Here is a 27,389-nt window from a genome sequence, read left to right on the forward strand (position 1 = left end):
ATCATTAGTATACAGGGATTTGGCGATCCTCCCCTGTTACCTAGGAGAACATTAAAAAAAACAGCCAGTTAAGTACGTCCCTCATTAGAACGTAACAGGCTGCCAAAGGCTTAATGACCATATTTCACGTCCTAATTGTGTGGCACCCTGAGGTTCTTTTGATGGAATTATATGTTAGACACAGGAATAATGAAGTGGTCCAACGGTCTATTCAATTCACATGCTAAAAGTTGTATCGTTCACCCAGACGGGTAAGAAAGAAACAATTAATAATAAAGCCAAAAATCATTCAAATTAAAGGTCTAGAAATTCATAAAAATGTTAGAATGTTATTCCATATCTCCCTATTTTAAAGTTCTTAAAATATTGTGGAGTTCACTGGAGCTTTTTGCAACACGGATTGCAGCAAGGTATTGAAGACCCAAAGAAGGGATAGATGTGTGATGTTCAGGTGGTACCATGGCTGACTGAAGGCAAGTCAAGTATGACTAGCCCTTTAAAGATATCGTTTCAGCCTTAAATTGTAGAAAAAAGCTGGTTCATAGGTCTGTAAATAGCTAGCATCAGTCTTTATTTAGACAAATGTACTTAAAAATTATGCTAGAAATGAAGTTGTGACATTGCATTTCTGTGAAATCAATTGGACAAGCCAACCACTAGACCAGGAGTGGAGACACAAGTGACTTATGAAATCCAGAGCACCAGACAATCTGCAAGATGAACCTGCTAACTGGGACTAAGAAAATCCTGCACCAAAATGATCATTCAATATTAATGACTATCAATAACACTTGCAAAGTGTGAAAAGTTGCTTATCAGGATGTTACCATGCAGTTCAATTCCATCACTCCTGTTATTTTGGCTTTGCACTAATGAATTTCTCAGGGGAAAATACTTTTATCAAACCTCTTTGCAGTGCCACCGTGCTTCATGGTCCATAACCCTTACTATTTAACTTGTTTAAAATAGCTTTATCAGTTTGAGAAGTTGTCATAAATGTCATTGGGCAACAAAGTTTTTCAAAGGTGTTACTTCCTCAGAACTTTTTTGTTTATGACAGACCATTTAAAGCTAAACACAAATATAATTTCAGACTACTTGTATCACGTAGGAATTTGGAGAAACAAGAAATTAACTTTTATTGAATATAATGCACTTAATTGCATTATGCTGCTAACATATTGCAATAGTTCAACTCAGCTAAAAATGTTTTGTTGATGTCTTCTTGCTTAAGCATCAAACAATAATTAGTCAGCATTTACAGATTCCAGTTGTCCTGATACAATTTCTCTTGTCATTGATAACCCATTTGATTTGTGGACCAACAAAAATGCCATCCTTAATCTTGGCGTCAGATATTCTGACTTGAATTTTGAATTGAAGTATCAAATATAGGTGATTTTAAAACAAATGGTAAGTATTACAGAAATTTCATGGTGATTTTCATGATCAGCAGCCCAAATCCTTAAGATGCATCCAGAAGTCTTCAGGAAACAAAATGTTTGTTGTTCAAAATCTATCTGGATCATGTCTGGGGCAGTTATAAAATTAATTTCAAAGACAACTTTTTATGCAGGGTTATAGGATATCTTATGGCAGTTATTGCCTAAAAAGTTGAGGAAAAGAAGATAATGAAATTAAGGATGACTGTTTGCACTTTGAAATACCTCTCCTGTTACTTTTCTTGCAGGAAAGCAGTGGTCAGTAAAACGTTGCATGTTCTAGCTACACTACACAGTCATGTGATAATATCCCCCTTTCTTTAAAATGTTCATGCTTGACATTGAATTTATGATGTGATTGTAAAGTTACCTGCCAAAACTGGAAAAATGTGCTTCTGCGGTTAATCAGTTGTATCAATTTATCAAGAGGAAGGTCTATAGTGTATGCTTTATGTGGCATCAAAATATTTGATAAGAAATTTATCTTTGGTTGTCACTGCTAAATGGGTGCTGGTTGTTGCACTTAACTCTGTATATTCAGTTGAACTGGATTTAAAGTTTTACCCACTTTATACGGAGGGTTCAACTGGATTAGATTTGATGCCAGTACTAATATTCTACAACAGGGAAATTATCCCATGGGACATTCCTTGGTAACTTATGTACAACGAATGGATGAAAGTTAGTGGACAAGGTAGTCAAGGAAATAATCAAAAATCAGCTATCAGAACTTCCAGAAAGTGCTAAGGCCTAGAAATTTGTAAGCTTAGTGCTTTTATTTAAGTGTGACACCAACAATCAACTTGGAAGAGAATATTTCTTTGACAAATTGTACTACTGTACTGTGAAAATGTAAAATAGTCCTCTGTTGGAGGACTAGCTTCGTGTACTGGACATACCTACAGTGTCACCTTGGCATCTAGCAAAAGTATTCTCTCTGTATCAGCCGTTTATGCAACTTGCAAGGAAAATTAATCCCAGACATTCCCAGGATATCCATTTTTTTCAGAGCACATTTCCACTATTTACCAGTCTTTTAGGCCTTGACCACTCCTGAACGACTCCCACCCTGCCCAACTCTCTCTCTCTCACACACACACACACTCTCTCTCTCTCTCTCCCCCCTCTCTCTCCCTCCCTCCGTCCCTGACCTTTCTCAGTTGCTCTGATACCCTGCTCAATGGCCCTCCATAAAACAGAGAACTGTACAGGCCCTTTGGCCCACAATGTACTGCTCAGCTTTCATCCTACTCCAAGCTGAAACTAACCCTTCTGTCCCACATGGCCTCCATTTTTTCTTTCACCCATATTCTTACCTTAAGTGTCCACAATGTATCTGTCTCTAACACCACCCACCAAGGTAATGCATTCCATGCACTTACCTGTGTAAAAAAGAACTATCTTTAACCCCCCCCCCACCTATTTATTTCCTCAAATCATCTTAAAAGTATGTCCTTTTCATAATAGCCATTGCTATCCTGGGGAAAAGGTATTGTCTGTCCACTCTATCTATGGATCTTATCTTCTACACCTCGATCAAGTTTACTCTCATCTTCCTTTGCTCCAAAGAAAAATGCCCTAGCACACTTAAACTTTCCTCATTAGACTTTAGTCCAGGCAACGTCCTGGTCAATCTCCTCTGTACTCTCTCTAAAACTACCACATTCTTTAATGAAGAACAATACTGCAAATGTCGTGTAATCTGAGCTTTATAGAGCCGGCACATTACCTCACAAATTTTGAACTCAGTTCCCCAACTGATGAAGGTGATCACACCATTCTTAATTACTCTCTCAATTTGTGTCGCAGCTTTGAGGGATCTATTGATGTGGAGCCCAAGATCCCTCTGTTCCTCCACACTGCTAACAATCCTGCCATTAACTTTGTACTATGACGTCAAGTTCAAGCTTCCTAAGTGCTTCTCTTCACACATTTCAGGATTGAACTCCATCTGTCATTTCTCAGTCCTGTCGATGTCCCGTTGTAACCCATGATAGCCTTGTACACTATCCACAACACTACTAACCCTCATGCCATCAGCACCTTTCCACTTCCTCATGGAAGTCATTTATAAAAATAGCGAAGAGCATGGATCCCAGAATAGATCCCTGCGGAACACCTCTAGTCACAGACCTTCAGGCAGCATACGCTCCATCAATTACCACCCTCAGCTTTCTATGGGAAAGCCAGTTCTGAATCCGCACAGCCAACTTTCCCTGGACTCCATGCCTCCTGTATTTTTGGTTGAGCCTATGATGGGGAACCTTGTTACCTAAATCCATGTACACCGTATCCAGTGCTTTATCTTCAACTATTTGCTTTATCCCTTCCTCCAAAAAGTCAACTATGCTCATGTGGTATGACCTGCCTCTCATAAAACTACGTTGATTATCCCTTAACAGACTATGCTTCTCCAAATGCTCATAATCCTGTCTCTAAGAATCCTTTTCAATAGTGTATACTGGTCTATAATTCCCAGGATTATATCTATTACCTTTCTTGATTAAACAAATAATACTCGCCATCTTCCAATCTTCTGGTACTTCTCCTGTGACCAGTGAGGATGCTAAGATCACATAATCTGGCGTATATCCCGACTGGCTCCGGGGCCTTATCTATCCAAGTACTTTTCAAAATTTCAGCACATCCTCTTTCTCTACCTCACCATGTTCTAGCACATTAGCCTGTTCTACGCTGACCTCACATTTATCAAAGTCTCTCTCGCTGGTGAATACCAAAGCAAGTATTAATTAAGGACTCGCCCTACCTCCTCTGACTCCTAGCACATGATTTCTCCTTTATTCTGACTCTCACTCTAATCATCCTTCTGTTCTTCACATATGTGTAGAACATCTTGGGACTTTACCTAATCTACTCATCAAGGCTTTCTCATATCCCTTTCTAGCTTTCCTAGGTCCCTTCTTAAGCTCATTTCTGGCTATCTTATAACCCTCAAGAGGTCTATCTTTGTTCCTAAACCTTAAGTAAACTTCTTTCTTCTTCATGACTAGATGCTTCTCCTCTCTTGTCAGTCATGGTTCTCTCACTCCACTATCCTTTCCCTGCCTCAGGGGGACAAACCTATCCAGGTGCTCTGTAAACAACCTCCACATTTACCTTTGTGCATTTCCCTGAGAGCATCTGTTCCCATTTACACCCCTCAAGTTCCTGCCTAATAGCATCATAACTAGACTTCCCCCAGTTAAATGGTTTCCCATACAGTCTACTTCTATCCTTGTCCAAGGCTATGTTGAAAGTCAACGAGTTGTGTACACTGTCTCCAAGATGTTTGTCTGCTGAGAGATCTGGCGCCTACCAGACAACTCTGATCCTCTCTACATCTCCTGTTGGTCTAAGTTTTCAATCCCATGATTGCTTGATCCCTTGATTGAAATGACATCTCAACCAATGATCCTCTAACCCTCCAATTCCCACATCAACCCCGCCCATCTTGACTGCCTGACTGAGGACCTGATCTCACATTAGGTGCTGATATAGCCAGCCAACCCATACCACAGCTTCCCCAGGTCCCAATCACATAGTTAACCTCCATCCACTCCCACCACCCCAAACATGTACAGTGCTGGATGTCATATTTTACAGAGAGCTTGAGGATAAGTGGGTGTGTGTGTGGCGGGGGGGTGGGGGGGGATGTTTGGTGCGGTGGCCCAAGACCAGGTTGGTCTTTGGTTTGGTAACACCTTTGCAGATGCACCCCTGTTTCCAGTCCCTTGTATGCGAAATAAACCCAGTCATTTTCAAAATTCTACGAGCTCAAGGACTCCATATGATGGATTGGTGTGGGTGGGGCAATTCCATCTCAAAGTGCTGCACAAGTTGCAACTTAAATGAGTGTAAGATGCCAGACAAGCAAGTGCCCTGTTTTGGTGGTGGTAAACTTTATAAATAGTAAGGCCCAGTGGCAATTGGGAGCTTGATGTAAATTTGATCTAAATTTAGCCATTGCTGGCCAGTTTCCCAAAACTCGGGAAAACAGAATCAAAATGGAGGCAGCAGCTACTGGCTCTAAAAGGTAAGTGCCTTTTATTACAGTTTTCAAAACCAAACCAAGGGCCTCCAGTTACCATTAGCTCTCCTGCCTGGCAGGAAACATAGGGAAAACTTACGACAAGTTGAGTCTTCAAATCGTAATTTGCCATATTTCAAGTTGCACCCTCTCCACCTCCACAGAAGTATCGAGTATCTTCCACTGTTTTAAGATTTCAAATATAAAAACATTTTTAATAACCAAGAGCTGATGTTCTGAAAGTAGCAAACCAGCTGATGTTTATATTGAAGCAATTTGATGAGAATACCGAATGAATAGTGAGAGTTTTCTATGAAGTACAGATGATCCCTGCATTCTGGGGTTTGTACCCAAAATGCAAATTTGCGTTTATTTATATACTTTTCTTTGCATGGATTCCACGGGAGTGAGTTTATTTTGTATCTCAAATTTTAGGTAGTGATTTGTCAATTCTGTGAGGACGAATTTCTGTCACCCAGTCGGCTGTAATATGGGAGTCAACTGGACAATTCAAGCTTTCTAAGAGCTATTTTGTTAATAATATACAGTGTATCTATACTACAACTTCATTACAAATGAAGATACAATTTTGCTTCGGACATGCATCCCTGCCATGTGCGTCACCCCCTATCTTGTCCAAAAATTATAGATCATAGCATTGCTGTAACTACATTTTGTTCAGAAATCATTCTCGATCTGTCAAAGAAATTGGCCACAACAACGTTGCCAGTTTTCTTGCTCTTATCTAACTTTCCTTTTTCAAGGCTGTGACTGATGCAGGAACACTACCCGGTGGACAGCAACGATCCTGCTGCAGAACCTCCCTCAAACTCACTCTTTCTCAGCCTGATACCATGAAGTCTCCTTCGCCTGCCTTAAAGTAGCTGTGACAGTGTTGTTTTCCTTTATTGCATATGACTGTTACACAGAAAGCCCTTCTTTAACAAGCTAAAAGTACTGAAGGCTTAACCCAATTAATCTCCCTCCTTGGAGAATCCTCCTGTATCAGAAATCCTGTCAATCTTTCTCACATTATGTCTAAGGAAAATATAGCTCCATACGCAAGGAGTTTAATTGACTACTGCAGTTACTACTAGAGACATAGAATCATGGAGTACTGCAGCACAGAAGCAGGTCCTTCAGCCCATCTAGTCCATGCCAACTATTATTCTGCCCAATCTCATTCACCTGCACCTGGACCATAGCCATCCATAACCCTCTCATCCATGTACCTATCCAAATTTCTCTTAAATGTTGAAATCTAACCTGAATCCACCACTTGAACTGGCAGCTTGTTCCACTATCTCCTTCGGCTGTCTATCAATTTTCAATGATGACTGAGGCCTGGGCACGGTTGTATAGAAGACCTGCAGTTGCCCATGCTGCAAGTCTCCCCTCTCCACGCCACCGATGTTGTTCAAGGGAAGGGCATTAGGACCCATACAGCTTGGCACTGGTGTCGTTGCAGAGCAATGTGTGGTTAAGTACTCAGGGACACAACACGCTGCATCAGCTAAGGCTCGAACTAGGGACCTTTAGATCATAGACCGACACCTTAACCACTTGGCCACGCATCTCACTACCCTCTGAGTAAAGAAGATACCCTTCGTGTTCCCCTTAAACATTTCTCTTTCACACTTATCCTGTGACCCCTAGTTCTGGTTTCACCCAGCCTAAGTGATCTGGTTGAAACTGTGGTAAACTGGATCAGCAAATTCACAGTGGCATCAAGACTGGGTTGTAGTGCACAGTGACAGAGGGAGTTAATTGAGCAAGGACATCTGTGTTACGTTGACAGTCACCTCTAATTTTGGTGTCAGCTGCAAATTTGCTGACCGAGTTTAACCAGAGTTTTTAACCAGATTGTTGATACATATCGATGATAAGCACAGAGCCAGCACCGATCCCTGCAGAACACCACTAGTCACAGGCCTCCAGTCAGTGAGGCAACCATTGTCTCCTCCCCTGAAGCCAATGTCAAATCCAATTTCCTACCTATCTGAAATGCTAAGCAACAGATCCTTCTTGACCAACCTCCTATGTGAACCTTGTCAAAGGCTGGACAATATCCACTGCCTTTTCTTCATCAACCTTCTTGGTGATCTGCTTGAAAACCTCTTTAAGATTGGTGAGACCTGACCTCCCATGCACTAAGTCATGTTGACTATCCCTAATCAGTCCCATCTATCCAAATACTTATATCCAGTCTCTTAAAATGCCTTCCAATAACTTGCCCTCTGCTGATGTCAGACTCACTAGCTATAATTTCATGGCCTTGTCTTAGAACCTTCCTTAAACAACGGAACAACATTAGCTATCCTCCAATCCTCCAGCACCTCACTCATAGCTAAGAACAATTTTAATACCTGTTAGGTCCCCTACAATTTCTGCACTAGCCTCACACACAATTTTCCTCAAGACAGCAAATACCTCCTCTTCTGTACTACCACTGTAGTTTCGTATCAGCGAGCCATATATAATTACAGACATCTTTACAGTAATTTTACACTCCATTCTCTTTGTAGTAAAGACTAGTACCCCTTTTGCTTTGCTGGTTAACTAACTGAAGCTACGTCCATTCTACACTGGATAAATCTGTAACCGAAGCTTTTTCTCTTCGTTTTTACCTTCCGTTCACACTAAAACAGTGTTTTCGTCCCCCAAAACCGGAGCTTTTCAGAAACGCTTTCTAGTATGTGTATTTTTGAAAACGCCAATTTGGCAAATCACTGCAGACTGTTCGGGGTAACTGGAGAAATCTGAAAAAGCTGTCAGACGGCAGCGCGCCATTTCATTGTTTTCTTGAACGCAACCTAACAATTTCTGGACAGACGGCAACAAGACTGAAGCCAGAAGAGTTAGAAATGTACTCACCAAATACTTTGACCCATAACTTACTGAATAAATAAGTATACTCACTTTGCCCTGTTTTCTGTCCTTGCTTGTATGAAGGTGGTTTACCTATTTATGCAAGTACTTCTCTGACAATAGATGTGTAACAGCCTAATGTAACATAGTATGAAATACAAGATAATACTGGTGCAGACATGTTTTACGTATTTAACAAGAGGCTTTATTAATGCAACAGAGTTTGTCAGTTTTTCAATGTTCATCGTCAGCCGGGTCATACAGTCTGTGAACTCCCTGTCGGTTGCCTCCATACGCTTCAGTATTTGTTTTTTTTTAACTTTTAAATACTCCTGCGTGAGAGCCAACAGCTGTCCGTCATTTAAGTTTTTCTAGTCTGTAACTACACAAACACAGCGAGATTCGACACCAAACATGTCGCCAAACATGTCGCTTGTTTTCAGTAGGAGGAGGAGATTCGCTGAAATCTCTGTTTCAACATTGACAGAGATATTTTTAAAACGTATAGTGTGGACGCTTATCGTTTTTACGTGAAACTGGCATTTTCAAAATTATCCGGTCTAGTGTGGATGTAGCCTCAGCTTCCTAGGTCTCTGACTTGGAGCTGAGCCTCTGCACAGATATGATTAACTGCAGATCAGTGGATGAAGCTGAGGAGTCTTTGCCTTTCAGGTTTGTTGGCATTGTGTTTGTCCATGGGAATCCTCTTGTCTCGGGTCCTGAACTTCACTCGGATAAGTGGAAGTTCCAGTGGGTGGGCCATTGCAAGCCAGCTTCCACCCAAATGGGACAATGAGGTGGTAATCAGCAGCACAGCATACTGAAAGGCTAGTAACTAGGCTCTATGTTAGAATACAGAGGTAGGTGGACACAAACTCAGGTGCCTGTCAACATGTACAGATGTCCTTGCACAATTATTCCCTCTCTCTTTGTGCTCTACACCCCCAATCTTGGCTTCATCTGCAAATTTACTGATCCAGTTTGTCACATCATCATCCACTAATTAATGGGTTATCAACCAATAATTAATTAATTAATGCAGGCAAGTATGAGGTAGTGCACTTTGGGAGAACAAACCAGGGTAGGATTTAAATGATGAGATGTAGAGCATTAAGGAATGTGGTAGAACAGAGGGACCTAGGAATATGGATCCATAATTCCTTAAAAGTGGCATCACAGGCAGCTAAGGGTTGCAAAGAGGTCTTTTTGGTATATTGGCTTTCATGATGTACAAAAGTTAGAATGCTATGTTGAAATTGCATAAGATGTTGGTGAGGCCTAATTTGGAGTATTGTTTTCAGTTTTGGTCACCTACCGACAGGAAAGATGTCAATAAGATTGAAAGAGTGCAGGGAAAATGTACAAGGATGTACCTGAGTTATAAGGAAAGATTGAATAGGTTAGGACTTTATTCCCTAGAGCGTAGAAGAATGAGAGGAAATTGGATAGACTGATACAAAATTATGATGGGTATAGTTAGGGTAAATGTGAGCAGGCGTTTTCAACTGAGGTTGGGTGATACTATCAGTTGGTTCATGGTTTAAGGGTGAAATGATTAAGAGGAACATGAGAATAATCTCTTCACTCAGAGGGTATTGAGAGTGTGCCAGTAGAAGTGGTGGATGCAGGTTCAATTTCAACATTTAACAGAAATTTGGATAGGTGAATGGAACGGAAGGGTATGGAGGGCTATGGTCCAGGTGTAGGTCGATGGGACTAGACAGATTGCTAGTTTGGCATTGAGTCAATGGACCAAATGGCCTGTTTCTGTGCAGTAATATTCTATGACTCTGACCCTCTCTCGCCCCCACTCACCCATCCACCCCTTTTCGCTATTCAGCCTGGTCATTCGTGTCACTGACACCTCACCTTCTGATCACTCGCTATGCCCCTTTGTACTCTTATCATCAAACTCCTACATGTCCTTCTCTCTTTCATTTTGTTGTTCCCCTCCTCCCACCGCACCCTTCATTAATCAGTGTGCACCCTTCCTCCTCTCCTTCCACGGGCCCTCTGCTCAACACACTGTGCAGCTCATCTGCCCCACACCTCAGGGCTTTCCAAGTACCTTTGCTGTCCCTCCTCTGAGAGCCTCCAGCCTTTGTCCTTGGTGAGGATAGGCCAGGTGCCGTCATGCTGAAGTAACATCTTCATCTGTGAGCAGGCCACATCAGCCCTGCTACTGCTGTCCAGGAGTGAGGAGAAATGTGGTGCTGAGGGTGGGTGGGGGCAGGTGCATCACTGGGCGGGGTGTCAGATGTGTGGCTGGCAACAGGGTGTGTATTCACAAACTAGTGGATGTGCTTTGGGAGAGATTTGTGGCCAGGAATAGGAGCTGGCCAGCCACAGTTGTAATCATATAAGCTCTGATAACCTGTTGTGACGAATCTTACAGAATGTTTCTTAAATATCCAAATTTACTAAATCTACTGGTGTCTCATTTATCCCATTTCTGACCATCTTGAATAAAACATTTGTGGAACACTATTTCTTTTTCATAAATCCTTATTGACTCTGCATGCAAATTATGAGTTTCTAAGCACCCAATTACATAAATAATAGATTCTAGCATTTTCCTTATGACTGGTGTCAGACAAGTAGCAGTCTATAATTCCCTGTTCTGTGCTGCCTTTCTTTAGTAGAATGGTTATGTCTTCATTTCTACCTGCCAATCTGCAGAGACTTTTTCAAATGTTGGACCTTCAAAGACACAGCATCCAACATTTTTGTGGACACTTCTTTTAAAAATATGAGACACAGACCATCACCCAGGGGATTTGTTGGATATAGTCCTCCTAATTATGCCATTATTTCTTCTTTACTATCATCCATTTCCTTTTTTCTATATTATTGGGCTCTTTATTTACTCCTATGCTCTTACTTAAGGAATTTTGTAAAATGAGGACAGACAATTTTTGTTTAATGCTCCTATTATTCCCTTAATTCCCGTGTAAAAGTTCCCCTGCTTCTACCTGTGAGAAATCTTCATTTACTTTAGCTGATGTTTTCCTGCATGCTCAGAGATGTCCTAGACCCAGCTATCTCCAGCTGCTTATCAATGGCCTGTAAGGTCAGAAATAGGATCACTACGCAATATTCAACGCTGCTCGTGACTCCTCAGATAGTGAAGCAGTCCACACTCATGTGCAGAAAGACCCGGGCTGAAAAGTGGCAAGTTGCATTCACGTTGCGCAACTGACAGGCAATGATGCCATCCAACAAGATAAAACCAAGTTATGCCTCCCTGATGTTTGATTCCCACAAACAACGGGGTTACCATTGACCAAAACTGAACTGGTGTAGCCATTATACAAGAGCAAGTCAAAGGCTAGGAATCCAGCAGCAAGTATCTCACCTGCCCACAAGGCTCAACAGGACTTTGATGGAAAACTGTCTACTTGCCTGAATGAGTGTGGCTTCAACAACACGAGAGGCTCGTCATCATGCAGAACAGCACAGCCTGTTTGATAATCCCCCTCCATCCACAACCATTCAGTCACTCCCCCACCGTAGCAACAGTTTGTACCATGTACAGAATATACTGCAGCAATTCACCAAGACTGCGAAGACAGCATCTTCCAGACTCACAGCCTCGGTCGATCAGAAGTACGAGGGCTGCAAAAGCATGAGAATACCATTACCTGGACATTGTCCTCCAAGTCACAGGCTGTGCTGTTTTGAAAATGTATCACCATACCTGCAATGTTGTTGAGTCAAAACCCTAGAACTCCCATCATAACACAGACGGTTTATGCACACCACATGGAAACCCACTGAGGGTATACGCACACCTCAAGGATTCCAGCAGTTCAAGAACCACCATTTTCTGAAGGGTAACTACGGGTGGACAATTAAATGCTGGCACAGCCTCTGAAGCAAAAATCGCTTAAATGAATAATTAAAAAAACCTTTCATATTCTATTTTTTGCCTTGCTTGCAAATTTGCTTTCATTGTTTATAAACACCTTGGTCATCCTTTATTGAATTTTAAATTCCAATCAGTCCTCAGCCTTACTACTCATTCTGTCAGCACCATCAGCTCTTCCCTTAATCTAATATTATCGTTTACAAATAATTGACCACTTTTCCTATGAGGTTTTTGATTCTTTAAATCTGTCAGCATTCATTGAGGATTGTGAATAACTACTTTAAGCATTTGCCATTGTTTAGAAACATAGAAAACCTACAGCACAATACAGGCCCTTCGGCCCACATTTCCTTACCTTAGAGCTACCTGGGCTTACCCATAGCCCTCTATTTTTCTAAGCTCCATGTACCTATCCAGGAGTATGGAGAGGTACATGGAAATAAAAAAAAAACTTACCCCTGACATCTCCTCTGTACCTGCTTCCAAGCACCTTAAAATTATGCCCTCTCGTGCTAGCCATTTGACCTCTGGGAAATAGCCTCTGACTATCCACACAATCAATTGCCTCTCATTATCTTGTACACCTATAACAGGTCCCCTCTCATCCTCTGACACTCCAAGGAGAAAAGGCCAAGTTCACTCATCCTATTCTCACAAGGCATGCTCCCTAATCCAGGCAACATCCTCATAAATCTCCTCTGCACCCTTTCTATGGTTTCCACATCCTTCCTGTAGTGAGGCGACCAGAACTGAACACAGTACTCCAAGTGGGGTCTGACCAGGGACCTATATAGCTGTAACTTTACCTCTTGGCTCTTAAGCTCAATCCCATGGTTGATGAAAGCCAATGCACCATGTACCTTCTTAACCAGAGTCAACCTGCGTACCAGCTCTGAGTGTCCCATGGACTCGGACCCCAAAATCCCTCTGATCTTCCACACTGCTAAGGGTCTTACCATTAATGTTGTATTCTGCTATCATATTTGACCTACCATCATATGGTGACATCCGGTTTCTAAATATATCTTAGCCATTAGCTTCTTTTTATTTGCCTTGTGGTTTTTCTATAATGAATCTCTATCCTTCTTTCCAGTTCCTTGAAAGAATACTTGATAAGTATGTGTGTCAATGGAAAAATATAGCTCAGTGAATTACAAAGAGAGTTTATATCCATTCCAATAATTTCGATGAAGTAAAACAATTTGATTTCAAATGCTATAAACATACATATAGGGAACTAAATGAAATAGGTTATTGCAGAATATATTTGTACTGGGAGGACAATTGTAGGATCCATTTAATCCCCTGGAAATATTATCAGTAGTATTTACAATGTTTTTAATCCTCAGATCCATTTTGGTTATAAGGTTCAAAGAACCAATAATGAAAATCTTGAATTTTTTCCCCTTTGGATCTAGTCTCTTAGACTACAATTAGAATATTGAATTTCAATTACCTTCACTTTCCTCTGAGGTTATCAGTTACAACGTTGTTGTGATATTATGATATTAAGAAGCTGACAGCACAGCAGGTGGCTCTTTAAAAGAGCAATCATGCTTAATTCTCAAATTTAATCTGGAATACAATGAAAGTTGATAAAGGAAAGGTAGTGGACGTTGTCTACATGACATTAGCAAGGCCTTTGACAAGGTCTTGCATAGGAGAATGATCAAGAAGCTTGAAATGCTTGGCATTCCGGATGAGGTAGTAAATTGAATTTGATATTGGCTTCACAGGAGAAGCCAGAGAGTGATTGTAGATGGCAGCCTTTCTACTAGAGGCCTGTGACTAGTGGTGTGCCACAGGGATCAGTGCTGGTCCATTGAAGCTTGTCATCTATATCAATGATCTGGATGATAATATGGTTAACTGGATCTGCAAATTTGCAGATAACACCAAGATTGGGGGTGTAGTGATGGCAAGGAAGGCTATCAAAGCTTGCAGTGAGATTTGGACTGGCTGGGAAAATGGACTGAAAAAATGGCAGATGGAATTTAATGCAGAGTAGTGTGAGTTGTTGTGCATTGGGAGGGATCTGAGGATACAGTTCCACAATTCGTTGAAAGTGGTGTCACAGGCAGATAGGGTCATAACAACAGCTTTGGCACAATGGCCTTCATAGATCAAAGTACTGAGTACAGAAGTTGTGATGTTACGTTGAAGTGGTGTAAGATGTTGCTGACACCTAACTTATATTGTGTGCAGTCCTGTTCACTTACCTACAGGATAAATATCAATATGGAAGCAAGGAGACTTTTTCAACCTGATTTTGCTCCTGCATCTCCTTTGATCCCCACAGACAGGGACTAACTTAGAAATGTACAGAATGCTTACTTGTATTTGGTCTTATGGAAGACCACATGACTTACCTCACAGTTTGTTTACAAACCCCCACAAAGATCCTGTCCTAGACTGACCCACTGCAATAGAACATCCTGATGTGGTAAGACCCCAGGAACAACGATTCTCCTTTGCTGGTGGTTCCCTTTCAGAGATAACTGTAAGCTCCTTTTATTCCCATTGCTATTTCCTGAATAGGAGACTATTCAGCCCATCAAGTCAGTGGCAGCTGTCAATCTATTCTCACTCACATGCCCTTAACTCTCTCAAATTCTACTGTACAGCTAGGCTAGAGATAATATATAGATGCCAATTAACCAACCTGCAGGTCTTTTTTTTGGAGGGGGTGGGATGTGGGAAGGAACGAGAACACCTGGAGTCCACCCATGGCTGACAAAGTGACCACGCTGGGGTCGTGAGGCAGCCTCCCTACCTGCTGTGCCCCTTGCCACGCATATAGAGGAAGTGAATTCCAAAAAAAAAACACAATGGCGATTTGGCACAGTCAACCTAAGCGGTTTTTTTTCCCCACAGGTTTGTCAGAATTTTTCTGTGTCAGTGTATCAATAAGGCGATTATCAACCCGTTGCCATGGTTTGCCAAAAGTACATTGTTGCAGTTTGGAAACTCCCTGGATGATTCAATTTGCCAAGAAGTTACTGTTAAACCAATGTCACTCCTTTTCAAATCGCGGGGACTCTCCTCATAGCTGAGATTTCGGAACCCGAAATATCACCTGGTCGAAAGGCGAGAATACCTGCTGAGCATGCTCAGTCGGTACTGCAGCTTTTTCCTGCTCATTGTAGTACAATGCTAGCAATTGTACTGCTGTTAACAGCAGTCACATCCTTCTGCCAGTAGTTTTAATAGATGTAGTTGCCTTGGAAACAACCATCTGCTCAGTCCCTATTGGAATGCAATTGTTCATGCTGTGCAGGGGTCGGCGAGAAGCAGGACATCGCGTGCAAAAGAAATATCAAAGATGCAGTCTGCTAATAAGCGCTATGTGCTTGATTAGTGGAGCAGTTGAATAGGAAATACTGAAATCCTGCAATGTTGCCAGCCAAGACAGCTAGCTCTGCTTTCGTAAGGTCAGTCCTACTAATAAGTACCATTGGCCATTTATTTTCTGTACTTCTATTCAATATTGTTGTTGTGTGACTCGTTTTTAATTGAAGGAGAATTAAAAACATTTGCAGTAACGGCCAGTCGTTGAAACTTGAGGGATGTTAGCAATGTGTTTTTAATGGATGTGCTTGCAGAGGAGGCAGTCATGGAGGATGTGTGGTGTTGAACAATTACTCTGCCCTTATAGCAATAGATTAAAGGTTATGCCAGGTAATGGATCGACCCTTCAAATTTATATTGAATGGGAGAATCAGAAAGGTTTATGCTGCCAGAGATCAATGACTTTGATCTTCTGTTGAAATACAGTTTAACTGCCAGGTCTAATCTTAATGGTTAAGATGTGTGCTGATGGTTGGTGTTATAATCTGCTACTAGTGCAGAAATGGTTTTCTGAAGACCTGTTATTTGCTCCCATGCCTGCTTGTTAATTAATCATTACTACCAATGGATTTTTAATGCTTTTAGCCATCCCCTAACCTCAGGTCTGACACTGGCTATTTTTGATGCAAATACTCAGGTGTGAAAAAGACTTACTGTATGCAGATTGCATGGGTCATTTGACACTGATGGTATTATTCTCTTTAATTGTACTGTGTCCTGAAATAATAACTGCACTGGGATTAATTGTTGCTTTATATGCAGGGTGGAAGAGGAGGAAAGATGATAGGAAAGACTGGAAAATGACCAGAGGAATACAACTGTATTGCAATTTTTGAAATATAGTATTGAAGGATTTTCTAAAATGTGACCTTTGTGTAAATTGGCTTCTGAGGGGAAATCTTGCCTTTCTTTATTCATTTTGTGAGGAATGTTATTTATTTGGCATAACTTTTCAATTTTTTCCCATTCAAATCCACATCAAAACATCTTGATTTTATGCAGTTTAGTTAAGTACAGTAAGCTACATCTGTGTACAGGGAATGTGTTGAATTTCTTTCCCAGGACTGCATCGTAAAACTGAATGTCCATTTTGCGGATTTTGCCTGCATTTCCATTTTGGCTACTTTGTAAGCTTTTATTTTGAGTGTTTTATGAACATCACATCTTAGTTGTGTTTGGTTATGACCTGTGCCTGTTGAGGCCTTAGTACAAACTTGCACTGGTTTTGGAATAGTAGAAGCAGAATGGTAAAAGGAATGTGAACTTGCTATTAGTATGCTTCATCTTGTAAATTGTGGGGTTTATCTTTGTTAATCAGTAAATTAACACTTCAAATCTGAAGGTTGCAGGGTAGCACAGGGAAAAGAAAAAAATGTCAATTTTTTTTGTTGCTTTATTGTTCTTGAAATTGTTGCTTATTTTGTCTGCGATCACTGATTCCAGCCTTATCTTTTGCCACTGATTTGAGGCTGAGCAGCACTGCCTACGGGCTGTACCCTATAGAGCAACGAACTGAATACCCACTCCAATCTCTCCATTGTATGACCTCAAAATTGCTTTCTAATTATTTTCTTTGAGTCACTTCTTAAAATCTGTATCATCTTCTCCATTAAGATATAATTCCAATGATTAGATCTACCCTCGATCCATATCTAAGCATGCCCACGACCCTAGGGAAATGTGAGTTGTTATTTCTCACTTTGGCGTTCAGATCTCCCATGGCAATGATTATGTCATGGCATGTTAACTCTACCTCTGATTTCAGCTGTTCATAGAAGACGTCCTTTTCTTCAATGTCACTATTAATAGCTGGAGCATAGCTCTAGATCACAGCCATGTTCACTTTCAGCCTGACTCTCATCAGCCTGCTGTTGACTGGTTTCCACTCCAGCAAGCACTTCTCAATGCCTTTCTTCAAAATGACAGCTACACCATCATGATGCTGACCATCTTCCCTTCCTGAGTATAGAACTGTGTCACCAATTGCTGCCTTTAGTCTGCCAGACCCTGTCTATTGCTTTCATTAACGCCCAGTATACCTAAGTTGTAATGACACTTACGTAATTTCTGCAGTCATTTGTCCTAGATTGACCGTGTTGTATATAGTTTACATTCCAAAAAGCAACTTTGGTCTTGATCTTGGGGCTTCCTTCATTCTGCCAGCAGCCTCCTCTCAGTTTTCACTACCGTCAGTCATGCAAGTCCTGGGTGGAGACTCGGGAACACCATCCCAAACAGCTATAGGATTCTTCATTCCTGTTTCTGTAACAATTTTTTTTTGACCAGTCAGGGTTGTCAGCCCTGAGCTGAACCCCCATATCTGGAGGACCAGAGCACCACTCTTAGTCTGGCTTCTACACTTTGACCTGCAGGGCATGGGTAACCCTACCAAGAGTCAGCTCCAGGCTCATAGCTCTCCAGGTCATTGAGACACACAAGCCTCCAACCCCTACAACAAGGCTGTGGACCTCTTGGAGGACAAAGTTATTTGACTTCCTTAAATTCACTTGTGTTAAAATTCAAAATCCCGCAGCTTACATTCTACTTTTTCTCAGATGAGAAGTCAATATTGTTTTTGTTTTACACTGGCTCATTAGGCTTGATCCTAACGTTTCTGTTACATTTTATATTTGCAGACACGTCGTAAGTTTTGATATATTTTCAACACAATTTGCTTCATTCACTGATTGCATTTAAATCTCAAACTAAAACTGAGCAGCAGTTGTTTTATACAAAAACCATGGGGAGATGTGTAGGACTGAGGATTAGGCATATGCTGTGAATAAGAATGAGAAGACACACAGCTTTGTGATTTCTAGCAGTGACAGTTGAGTATAGTGATTGAAGTCTTGATACATTTTCATTTCTTCTGCTTCTGTTAGTTGCCTCCACAGATAAATTCAGTGATCATTTGTATCTCAGGAGCAAATAGTTTTAGCTGTCTTTTTTGTTATTTTATAGTGCAACAATTATGGTGTATAAGATGTAAAGACAGAACTATTGCACACATGTTGCAGATAAGTAAAGTATAAAAGAAATAAACCAAAAATTTGAGAGCAAGAGGCCAGCATTAAAGCAAGTTCTAGCTCAGTGCACCATGTAATGATTTGATTTGTATGAACAGTAATACAAGGTTTTCATTGTCCCTTGGTACATGTGACAATAATAAACCAATGTTACTTTGTCTTTTGTAATTCTTAAAATTACATTTTTTATTTTCTACTATTTATATTATGATTTCTTTGCACAAGATATTCTGTACCCGATGGAGGATTCCTATTTAGATAGAAACAACTTAATGAGTGATTTAAAAAGTACTTGTGACTTTTCCAGTGGTCAGTACTCCAATCAATTTGGTAGCAAATGCCAGTGAAAGAATGTGTTTTGTCTTTGGGGATTTTCCTTTTTGCAGCCCTCAAATAAACCCATCCTCCCAAATGCATTGAAAGTTCCCTTATTTGTTAATCTACTTTACAATGTGCAAAGGAATTCAGCTTATTGAAGCTCCTATATCATACAATGTAGTTCCTGTTTTAACATGCATTATGAAAGTATTGGATGACAGAGATTCTGTATGAATCAGCTGCAAACAGTTTGGCACCAACAACGTTCACTGTTGATAATGTTGAATTTTTCTCTTACTCTGGAACTATTTTAGCTGGAAAGTGTATTCAGCTTTAACTGGAAATGTATGATTTATTAATAAAATACTGGAATTGTGTTACTTTTCTCTGTGGACTACAGATTTTTATTGAGATTATTAGAACATGAGACATGAATTCTGCAATGCTACGTCTTGATGCATTTTACTCTAAGGAAGTATTTGCCAGCACTTTGTTGTTCTGAGGATAATGTGCTTTTAAACAGATGTAGTTGTACTTCCAGTTTTGGATGAGATCATTGTTTGACATCCTTTAACTATAGATCACTGAAATAGCTTACCCTTTCATTTGACCAATTGTCCATCTCCAGTCAAGGGGAGAAATGGTCAATGTGTTCTTTCTCTCCTTGATTTAGAAAAGAAGTTGTTTCTGCTCTTTTGTGTTGAAGAAACCCAATAAAACCCTGGAGAATATTGAACTTAATCTGCATTGATAAATGTGTATGTACATGGAGAATCAGAATCCTCAATATAATTACTGACAACCAGTATGTCATGAAATTAGTTGCTTTGCTGCAGCAGCAGCAGCAGCAGCAGCACAACAAAATAAATAATTAATCCAATAAAAGGAACAGTGAGATAGTATTCATGGGTTCATGAACTGTTCAAAAATCTGATGGTGGAGAGGAAGAAGCTGTCCCCAAGTGTGGGTCTTCAGGCTTCTGTATCTCCTCCGTACTGTGTTAATGAGAAGAGGACATATCTTGGATTATGAAGTTCCTTGGTGATAGATACCACTTTGAGGCACCACCTCTGCCCATGTTAATGTTGGCTAAATCATAACGCTCTGCAGCATCTTTCAATTCTGTGCACGGGAGTCTCCATACCAGGCGGTGATGCAGCCAGTCAGAATGCTTTCCACCATTCACCTGTACAAAGTTGCTAGAGTTATTGATGACATACAAAATCTCCTATCCCCCCACCCAATGAAGTATAGGCACTGACATACCTCCTTCGTGATTGCACCGGTGGGCCAGGATAAATCCTCTGAGATGTTGATGACCGGGAATTTGAAGCTTCTGACTCTTCAGTGAGGACTGGTGAGTTCTCCTGATTTCCTCTTCTTGAAGTCCACCAGGAATTGCTTAGTTTTGCATTTGTTGAATGCTAGATTGTTCATGTGACACCACTGAAGTAGCTGATCTGTCTCACTCCTGTTTGCTTCCTCATTGCCATTTGAGATGGTACCAACCACACTGGCGTCGTTGGAAAACTTACAGATGTGTAAAGAGACGAAAGGACTAGGTTAAGCATGTATGCTTGAGTAGCACCTGTGGGGATTGTCAGCACACAGGAGATGTTATTACCAATCCACAATGATTGTGGTCTCTTGATAACGAAATCAAGGATCCAGTTGCAGAGAAAGGTACAGAGACCCAGGTTTTGAAGCTCGTTGATTAGTACTGAGGGAATGATGGTGTTGAATGCTGAGCTGTAATCAATAAACAACAGCCTTGAGTAAGTATTTCTATTGCCTAAGTGCTTCAGAACAATGGAAAACTAGTGAGATTGTGTCAACTGTGAATGAGCTATGGTAGTAGAGGAATTGTCGAAAGTCCAGATCCTTGCTCAGGCGGACGTTAATTCTAGCCAGGAGGTGTGAGTGGTGCTGGGCAATGGTCATTGAGGTAACTCACCCTGCTCTTCTTGGGCATTGACATGATTGCTCCCCTTTTAAAGCAGGTAAGGAGAGGTTGAGAAGGTCATTGAAAACAGTAGGTTGGCACAGGTTTTCAGTACCCAGCCAGCTATACCATCGGGGCCTGATGTCTTGCGAGGGTTCACCTAATTATGGGATGTACCAATGTGTCAACAAAAGTAATTTTCACGCTATTTTCACTGTGAATTATGGAAGATTACAATGAATGTAACTTGATTTATGAATCCCTTTAAGTAAACTTGATTATTACAGTGAGGGGAAGTAATGACGCTACATTCAGCTTCAGTGTCCTGTGAATTATAAAGTGAAGAAAATGAGTCCTGGTTTGATTATTGAATTTAATGAATTTAATGAATTTAGCCAGGTCATGAAAATATGTGAGTTTTGATGAAGGTAAACAATAATTAAATCTGATATCCTAACAGAGAAAGCATTTGCTAAAATGTGTTGTGCAACTGGATTGGAATAAATTGTCTGCTTGACTTAGGTCCTAGGTAACAAAGGACCACTAGAAGCGTAACACCTGGCATGATGCAGCCTCTTTAGGAAAAGTAATTTATAGTAGACTCTGTAATCCATTGCGACCTGCAGAATCAGCGAAAGAATATAGAATGCCAAGAGATCAAAAACTTCAGGTCGTCATTTTCTTAATTCAAAGTCGCCTTTTCATTGCTCTTATTCATTCATTGAGCCTATAATTTCTGAATGGGGCTTCTAACTGTTTGCAATCTGAATGGATAATTGGACTGTTGGCACTCAAAGCAAACTTTTTGGCTCGATAAGAGAAGCCATTTCCTTCATTGCACACATTAGGAGCTTCTTGATTGCAGTTTTTCAGAGAATTTTAAGCTGTTGAACCTTCTTTTTATTCGTGATGTAAGCCAATGTGTTAAGAGGCCTGGGAAATGTGCTTTGAGTCCATCGCACCTTTCTTTCTGCTTGTTTATATTTCAAGCTAGGCCAGAGACTGAATGATTTTCACCTTTGTCGAGTACTCTGCCCTTGACACTATGAATGGAGAGGACAGATTAAGGCTGGTAATGGCCCTTGGCACACAGAGAAGCTGAATCTCCACCTGTGCTGGTTATGGAAAGGATTTTCTCTCTCATATTGGCCTCTTCCGCTATATTACTACTAAGCATCATGTGATGGACTTCGTTGCATCATTTTTTTCTCATCTATCAAGATCTACCATCTGTCAACGCTCTTTATTGTGTTGCATTACATTCCAAGTTTTGTCTAATTGGACCAGTAATGTTTTGGCACTTCCAAAAAGATACGCTTCTCCCAGTTTTTATAATAATTTCTGGCACAGTCATGGCAGAAATGGCAAAATGTGTACAGCATCTATAATTTGGTAGACAGTCTGGAGTTTTGTTTGATTACAGTGGATTCCAGTTAATCAGGACAGCCACTTGTTTGGGACAATGTAAAGAACAAAAATTAATCAAGAAATTAGCTGGAATACCCTTTATTTATTTGGGACTCTATCCTGCGCAATGGAGACAGGAGACTGATGTTGTTTCTAACGAGCATCAGGCATGTGTGCCTGTGTGTCCATTAGACGCTACACTGTGTTTATAGAGAACTGTTTTTAAATAGTGCCTGTTGCATTTTATGTTCAAAATGCAGTGACCTTTGTCACTGATAGTTGGCGAGAAATAAGCAGTAAGACAATTCTGAACCGTTTTGCCCACTGTAGTTTCAAGCATTCAGGCTTGGACGTGCCAGAAACGGCCAAACGTTAGGAACAATGAGGAATTTGAAGGTATTGACAATCATCTTGAATGTTACAATGAAAATGAAAGAATTGAGGATGCAATTGTTGATAGTATTGTATGAAGGCAGTCCACTTTCTGCATTGTGTGTCAGTGCTGACTTGTTCACTGGATGAATTTCTCTGTCGATACGTGTTAGGAACTAAGACACACTTTTAAAGCTATTGGTAGTGTTCAGATCTGTTCTGTATATCACTCAAATACATAATTTGTTACTCAGTTTGACTTCTAATACCTTTTAAAATATATTTCTATGAATCTTTGGCTAATCGGGGATGAACCAAGATGCATTGGTCCTGTTGTGTTGCCATTAATCGGAATCCATTCTACTTGGGAAGGAAGGATGAAGAATCTCGTTCCAGGAAAATAGGTGGACTAAGTTCTTGGTAGAATATTAGAGACATTTTTATTGAGCTACGTGGTATTTTTAAGGTCTTTTCTCTCTTAGAGACCATAATTCCAATTACGATTGCAATATTCTGGAAGACATTTTGAATTCATAGGCAAAAACACAAGAGATTCTGCAGATGCTGGAAATTCAGAGTAACATGCACAAAATCCTTGAGGAACTCTTCCTCCACAAAGATGTTTCCTGACCTACTTAATTGAGTAATTGGGCGCAGTGATAGAATATTTCAATAATACTAAGTCAGGAATTTGTACCAAGCATACCTTAATGAGAAGTTTGACCATTACGTATTTTGAGTTTATTAAAGTCCCTAAATTAGAAGAAACACAATGATATTATAAACAAATCTGCAACCCGAATTTTTAAAAGATCACTTTCAGGGCACGAACTGAACTTCACTGGGGACATTCAGTTCATCCTGCCAGTTTAGTAATTAAAGGATTGCGCTTATTGGTGACTATACAGGTCAGGAAAAGTGTAGCATTGTTCCTCAGTTTGTATTCAGCGACTTGGCCAGCAAAAGCGTGTGTGACAGCAATACTATATAATTTGTTCTAGCAATCCTGGAATTTGGAAAAATTGTCACCTGGATTATTAGTGATGAAGTACACCTGGTGGAAAGTATATTTGTGAGGTGTGGTAAGGACAGCATTACTTTTCCTGGTATAATGACTGCTGTCTGCATTAATTGAAGATGATATCTGTAAATTGAATGTATTGGCAGGGCATAAGCCGATTTAGAACACTATCTCAATGTAGAATTGATGTAATTTAAAGTCATTCATTAATTGAATTGAATTGAATGATCTTTATTGCCATTATACATAGGTACAAGGAAACTCTGTTTAGCAACCTCTCAGGCAATTAAATAAAGCGGTAGATAAAAACAAGACAGTAATAAAAAAAAAACAGTATTAAATAGATAAGTAGCAGAAAACAAGACAGTAATAAAAAAAAACAGTATTAAATAGATAAGTAGCAGAAAATAAGTTGCAGCAGCACCAGAATATCATAGTAATGCACACATTAACTTTGTAATCTCATTGCAACTTTCTATTCATCCACTTTTTCACATTTTCTGTTCCTGTATTCATGAAATGTCACTGTTAGAAGTAGAAATCATAATGCATATTTTAATTCGTGAGAAGTGGGCAAGTATTTATTACCAGATTGTATATGGTCATGAAAAAAAGATAACGCCAAGCTGCATTCTTTATATAATTCGTTGTCTGGTGAAGGTAGATCTACAGACAGGGAGTTTCATGAGTCTAATCCGGCAACAAGGAGAGCTTGGCGGTTTATTCCCAAGTTAGAATCCTGCAAGATGTGGAGATGCACTTGCAGTTAACCAATGTCATTCCCATATATCTACCACTCTTCTGAAGTCACAGTTTTCAGAAGTAGTGTTGAAGCCTTGATGAGTTGCTGCACTGCATATTTTTGTAGCTGGCATTTTGATTCAAACATTGGCAATGTGACTGTTCAAAGTGCTAAGTGGGGTTATTTACATGTAAGTTAATATTTAATGGAAATAGGCTTCAGGACTGGAGCTACCCCCCCCCCCACCCACCCACCCACCTTGTGCTGGCTATCAATTTGGATCCAGCAAAGCATTCTCCATGACTATCATAATTAAAAAGTGTATCCAAAATGTATGTCATGCACCATATATGATATATATCTTCCTGCCATCACAGACATTTACACTACACGCTGCATCTGCAAAGGAAACAGCATTATGAAGGACCCCATGCACCCCTCATACAATCCCTTCTCCCTCCTGCTGTCTGGGAAAAGGCTTCGAAGCATTCAGGCTCTCATGACCAGACTATGTAACAGTTTCTTCCCCCAAGCTATCAGACTCCTCAATACCCGAAGCCTGGACTGACACCTTGCCCTACTGTCCTGTTTATTATTTATTGTAATGCCTGCACTGTTTTTGTCCACTTTATGCCATCCAGTGTAGGTCTGTAGTCTAGTGTAGCTTTCTCTGTTTTTTTTTTATTACGTAGTTCAGTCTAGTTTTTTGTACTGTGTCATGTAAACCATGGTCCTGAAAAACATTGTCTCATTTTTACTATGCACTGTACCAGCAGTTATGGTTGAAATGACAATAAAAGTTGACTTGACTTGACTTGATATATAAAAGATTTTCAAATGCTCAGAAAAGAGCAAATATCCACTTGTGACTAAAGTGTCATCATTAAAAAGGTACGACCATACCTCTACTTTCTGAGACCTTTGTGTAGATTGGACATATCACCAAAAGCTTTGACAAGCTTCCATAGATGCATAGTTGAGAATATCTTGACTGGTTGCACCAATACCCAGGAAAGGAAAAAAACTACGAAAAGCAGTGGATGCTGCCCAATCCATCGTGGGCAGAGCTTTATCCACCATTGCATACATTTACATGGAGCACTGGCACGAGAAAGCAGCATCCATCATCAAAGACCCCCACCATCCAGGCCATGCGCTCTTCTCGTGTGTTAGACTGGTCAGGATTTGGCTCAACAGGCTTAGGCAGGCACTATGGTACTGAGTTGTTTGGAACCACTTAGTTGATTGTATAATTTAAGATGAAGAGGTTAGAACTAAAGGTATAACAAGTATAGGCAGGATGGCAGTTAAGACAGTGGAATGCTCCTCCTTTGAGATGTGGGATTTCAGCATACCTGACAGTTTCCCTGATGACTACAACTGCAGACAGTGCACCCAACCTTAGCTCCTGACTGACAAGGTTGAGGAACTGGAGCTGGAGCTGGATGGACTTGGGACCATCCGGAAGGCTGAAAACCCCATAAGTGTGACATTACACCCAGTGTGCAGGCTTCAGATAATAGATGGGTGACTATCAGGTGAAGTAAGGGCAGTAAGCAATCTGTGCAGGGGTCCCCTGTGCATGTTCCTCTCAGCAACAAGTATACCCCAATGGATACTACTGCGGGGCATGATGTATTAGGTAACAGCAAGAACTGTGGCCCGCTCCAAAGCTCAGCAAGGAAGGGCAAAGTCAGGTAGAACAGTAACAATAAAGGAATGGATAGGAGATAATGTAGCCGCAAAATAGATGCCAGGATGGTGTGCTGTAGCCCAGGTACTAGCTGCTGCAGAATATTCTCAACAGGAGGGGTAAGCAGGTCGTTGTGCACATTGGCATCAATGTCATACTGTAGATGGAAAGAGGGCAGAGGTCCTGCGCAGTAAGTATAGGGAGTTGGGTAGAGGCTGAAGAGTCGGCCTCCAAGGTAATAATCTCTGGATTACACTGTGCCACCTCATCCGAATCAGGGCAGGAATGGGATGATATGACAGATGAAACAGTGGCTGAGGAAGTGGTGCCGTGGTCAAGGTTTCATTGGATCATTGGGATCTCTTCTAAGGAAGGTATGATCTGGTCAACAAGGACCAGGATACACCTGAACACCTGGACCAATATCCTTGCGGGCTGGTTTGCTGGTGCTGTTGGTGAGGGCTTAAACTAATTTGGTAGGGGGATTGGAACTAAAATGATAGAGCTATTGATGGGGCGGTTGATATACAAATAGATGCCGTGTGTAGTGAGATGGTGAGGAAACACAGATAGATGATAGGGCAAAATAGCAGTCAGTGGGATGAGCTGATGTGTAACATGGCAAAATTGAAGAGAGTGAGGAATACAGGACTGAAGGCGTTATATTTAAATGTATGCAGTATATAGAATAAGATAGATGATCTTGTAGCGCAGCTGGAGATAGGCAGTTACGATGTGGGCATCCCTATGTCATGGCTGAAAAAAGATCATAATTGGGAGCTTAACATCCAAGGACACACTTTGTATTGAAAGGACAGACAGATAAGCAGAGGGGGTTGTGTGGCTCTGCTGATTAAGAAATGAAAACAAATCCTTAGAAAGAGGTGACATAGGATCAGAAAATGTAGAATCCTTGTGGGTAAAGTAAAGAAACTACAAGGATAAAAAGACCCTGATGGGAGTTATATACAGGCCTCTGAAAATAGCCAGGATACTGGGTACAAATTACAATGGGAGATAGAAAAGGCACGTAATAAAAGCAATGTTATGATAGTCATAGAGGAGTTCACCATGCAGGTAGACTGAGAAAATCAGGGCAGTACTGGATGCCAAGAGATGGAATTTGTACAATGCCTATGAACTGGCTTTTTAGAGCAGTTTGTGGTGAGCCCACTAGGGAAAAGACAAACCTGGATTGAAAAGACAAATCTGTAATGAACCAGATTTGATTAGAGAGCTTAAGATAAAGGCAGTGATCATAATATGATAGAATTCATCCTGCAGTTTGAGAGGGAGAAGATAAAGTCAGATGTAT

The 27,389-nt window shown here is 40.6% G+C and overlaps 1 protein-coding gene across 6 annotated transcripts in view; it reads left to right on the forward strand.

Moving 5' to 3' along the window:
- Nucleotides 1-27,389, forward strand: part of LOC132398482 (FYVE, RhoGEF and PH domain-containing protein 4-like) — a 260,428-nt gene that overhangs the window by 104,634 nt on the left and 128,405 nt on the right. The window contains exon 1 of one of the 6 annotated variants that reach the window (XM_059978003.1): nt 15,498-15,636. The exons of the other annotated variants lie outside the window; for them this stretch is intronic. The gene's annotated coding sequence lies outside the window, so the exon portion shown is untranslated. Of the gene's footprint in view, nt 1-15,497; nt 15,637-27,389 lie in introns of those variants that run through there. 6 annotated transcript variants of the gene reach the window in all.

This window comes from Hypanus sabinus, chromosome 8, assembly GCF_030144855.1.
Source record: "Hypanus sabinus isolate sHypSab1 chromosome 8, sHypSab1.hap1, whole genome shotgun sequence".
NCBI classification, from domain to species: domain Eukaryota; kingdom Metazoa; phylum Chordata; class Chondrichthyes; order Myliobatiformes; family Dasyatidae; genus Hypanus; species Hypanus sabinus.